Source organism: Suricata suricatta, chromosome 6 (assembly GCF_006229205.1).
Source record: "Suricata suricatta isolate VVHF042 chromosome 6, meerkat_22Aug2017_6uvM2_HiC, whole genome shotgun sequence".
Taxonomy (NCBI): Eukaryota; Metazoa; Chordata; class Mammalia; order Carnivora; family Herpestidae; genus Suricata; species Suricata suricatta.
Genome location: NC_043705.1, coordinates 118,572,652 through 118,576,868, shown reverse-complemented (window position 1 = coordinate 118,576,868; position 4,217 = coordinate 118,572,652).

Sequence of the window (4,217 nt, the reverse complement as noted above, 5' to 3'; positions counted from 1 at the left end):
TTTAAGCTGCAGCACTGATCCGGTCTTGCAGTTTCTGATAATTATTTTCCCATTTGTGAATTAAGTGAATTCACAAATTCACATGCTAAGGCATGTGAAATTGCCTCACAGACATGTGACATTTCATTACACTTGGTGTCCAATATGAAATAAGACGGCATCACGGCAAAATAATTGTGTTAGGGGAGAAGGCTGATTCAGTGAAAACTCCCAATTATGAAATATTCTTAAATGAATAAAAAGTAATTCTTTCTCACATGTATACAGTTATTCAACTCAGGAAAATAGAAATAGAATTGATTGGATGATTGGTTTCATGAATACTTGAGAATGTGCTGTGATTGGTATTTCAGTTTTTTTCTCATGATTGCTTCAAATACTTCAGGGAGCCCTGTATTCTGCCGCATTCGCACTTCTTATGTTGCTATTAGTTTAGATTATTAGTTTCCCAAGCTAATTTTTCCATATATAAAATTACCTAATTACTAAGTAGCACTTATCTGAATTATAATAAATTCTCAATCCCAGAGCGACCACTGTGAAAACCGCCTGTCCGCCAGTGCAGCTGCACTGAGCATATTACCCAGGAAACCGCCAGTTTTCAAGGAAACCCTAGGATGGAGGAACCATATCCCTTTGAATAGATTTTTCAAAATCGAGTCTTTGAAAGATTACAGGTTTTGGCCAAGAATACGAATTGTCAAGGCAGGATTTGAACTCAGGCTTAGCTGACTGCAAAGTTACTTTCCTGAGCAAGATTCAAGAGGAGGGAGGTTCTTATTCTTCGAATGCAAAGTAGCATGAGAACGGCATGGTTAGTGGTTAAATAAAATACTGGGAATAGTCCTTCTAGAATCTTTGGACTAAGGAAGTTTGCTAGCACAGAACAAACTGATAGAATTTTTTTTCTTTTTAAAACACCAAAATGGGAATAAAACGTCCATGGGGGCCTGAAATTCAACTGGTCCTCATCAGCATTTACAGCACACACGGCCCTTCTGATTGGTTGGACCCAGCCAAGCCCTGAAGACTGCCCTGAAGGGGTTGGTGAGACCAGTGTTTGTGCCCACTGGACATTCCCAGCCCTCCTTGCTCCTCCTCCTCCTCGTCACCTCAAGGTCCATCCCAGATGGATGTCCTCTTGGTGTGGTACCTTCTTTGCTTCCTGAACGGCGAACTATAGAACAGAGTGCTTGCATTGACTACCAAAGTACAGAGTGCCCAGTGGGAATCCTTAGATCCTACCCTGGACTCCACCATAGGCTGGGCCCCTCTGTTGCTTAATTTAGGCCTGTGCCCACCCCCATTCATAAGGACAGCTAACACCTCATCTCTACTGACAAAGCATTGACTTCCTCTGAACCTATTCATGCCAGACCCTAATAGCTTCATGCTTAATGGGACAGTGGGACGATCTCAGGTGCCAGTGTGTGTCCTTAATGAACACCAGGGCCCTGTATTTCCCTTCTTACACCCGAGTCAGGAAGAGCAAGGATTTGATGGCTTCACTGGAGTGTTGCCAGCTGCGCCCCACTTCCACATCTTACCTCAGCTCCAGTTACAAGTAGCACAGGAGGAAGATATTAAAGTGTTTCCATGTCCAGGTCCTCTAAGGAGAAACAATCATTTCAGTGACCTTGAATAACAAGAATACTACCCTGGATTTATCTCCATCCTCTCACTGGTGACTTTCCGTACATGTCAGTCCCTCTACTGTTCCCCTGAGGAATACAAAGACAAAGGTCACGGTCTGCCACTCCCTAAAATTTTTCTTTCTTCAGGTAATACAGCAACACTATAATTTCCCTATTGTTCCATGGCATTCTTTTTTTCCTGTGATTGATCTCATTAATTAGCCAGTCAGAACAGGGGGCTCCTTGGAACCTCAAAGACACAAGTACACATGTGTGGCTTTGTGGGACATGTGTTCACCCCACCTGGTGGCCACTTATTTCCTGAGATCCACGCTTAGCTTGGTTAACGATTGAAGGAGTAAAAGAAGGCATGAACTAGAAATAATAAATGTAGTAGAAGGAAAAAGCCAACTTTTAAAATTTTTTTCCCAAAGACAAATGAAATAAAATGAAAACTCACATGTTTGACCAACTCTAGGGTTATATAAATTTCCCTGAGAATGGAACTTGGTCCTCCCACCCTGAACCATTTAATTTCTCATGGTCTTTCTTCGCTATTTAGGCAGAGGAAGAACCAGTAAGTTCTTGACTGAAGTAGACTTGGTATAGGCAGGGCAGTCTCAACACAGGGCGCCATTTTGTTCCTCACCAAAGTCATTTTGCTCTTTCCTGCCTCAGGGCATTTGCACCTACTGTTTCCTCTGCCTAGAACTCTCTTTTCCAGGTCTTTCCATGACCACCGCCAGCACTCCCATAGCTCAGATGTCACTTCCTTAGACAGGCTTCACGGACCTTCCCTCTCAGCTACCTCAGCCCCATTCCTGCTTTGATTTCTCCAGAGCACGTTCACTGCCTGAAACTATTTTATTATCTGTATCTCTCCTCCAGAATAAGCTTTCTTGCTCAACGTTGTGTTCCCAACACCCTGTACAAAGTCAGTGGTCAATAAATATTTGTTGAGTACGTGAATGACTGAATGTGAATTAAGACAAGAGCCCGTGGGAAGACATCAGTCCATGTGGTTCACAGGAAAAGTCCAACTCCAGCACTGCAATGTGTCACAAAAACTGAAAAGTGAAGAGGGAGGGAGGGAGGAGGAGGGAAGAAAGAAAGCAAAACTTGGGGTTTAAGTTTAAGTTCAAGGCAATAAGAATGGAGAAGAGGCCTTTGAGAGAGATTCCAGTGATCCAAAGAACACAGTTTGCTAAGAAGGGGTTGAGGAACAGAGAGATATTTTCTTTTCTTTTCTTTTTCTTTGTTTTTTTTGATGTTTGTTTACTTTTTTGAGAAAGGGAGAGAGAGAGGGAGAGAATGAGCAGGGGAGGGGCAGAGAGAGAGGGAGACACAGAATCTGAAGCAGGCTCCAGGCTCTGAGCTGTCAACACAGAGCCTGCCATGAGTCTTGAACTCAGGAACTGTGAGATCATGAGCTGAAGTCAGACGCTTAACAGAATGAGCCACCCATGCACCCTAGGGAGAGACATGTTCTAACTAAGCCTGTGTTCACTCCTATGTTCTTTCTTGACCATTAGAATAAGCTTTAACATTTCTATGCTAAATTTGAGTCCTTTTTTCCTTTGGTTCTAGTAAGTCTAATTATGGTATTAGCTCTTCAGAGATTGCATAGAAAGATGTGAGATGTTCAGTCTGGGTTTGGCTTTCACTAGGTTCTTCCCCCCACAGTCCATTTTCTCCAGCAGTTGGGAAAGTACTCTCTTCTACTGAGCTGAGACAACACACCCAGGCCTAGATCAATCAAATTTCTATAGTAGATCTGATTTCATGATGTTCCCCAACCCCCAGCTCCCACCTTTCTTCTCTCCACCTTCCTGCTTACTCAGGCATTGCAGCTGCTGTTGGTTGTGTATCTGTTTATACCTTTATCATGTGAATGTCTATGAGTCAATCTGATTTGGCTCAGGTTTGCTCTGAGATTTGGGCTTATGCCTTTTTTTTTTTAATGTTTATTTTTAAGAGAGAGAGAGTGTGTGTGTGTGTGAGCAGAGTAGGGGCAGAGAGAGAGGGAGACTTAGAATCTGAAAGAGGATCCAGGCTCTGAGCTTTCAGCACAGAGCCAGACGCAGGGCTCAAACTCATGGACTGTGAGATCATGACCTGAGCTGGAGTCAGATGCTTAACCAACTGAGCCACTCAAGTGCCATGGGCCCTTGTCTTTAATTGCCCAATGGTCTCCCCAGAGACGTGCTTAGCATGCTAGGGTTCCTTGGTATATGGTCACATACCTGGGGAGTCTACAAAATAGATTTCCTTTATCCCCAGTCACTAGCAAGGGCTCCTGTTTGGTAGAAATGCCTTGAATTAGGAAAGTAAGTGGGATAGAAGGTAGTGGCAGGCACTAGGGATGGGTAAGAAACAGGCAGGGATTGGAAGCAGTTTCTCTCCAAATCTCCATCACTTACATGTACAACTCACTGCCTGTTTTGGTCAGTTCCTATGAAAAGGCCACACCAATCCTTGGAAGCTCCTCACTGCCTCCAAAAACTGTACCGTAAGATGGAGCAGAACCTGTCAGGCATGCCTGGGTCAGAGTACCAGAGAACTGTTCTCCTAGTACCTCGCTAG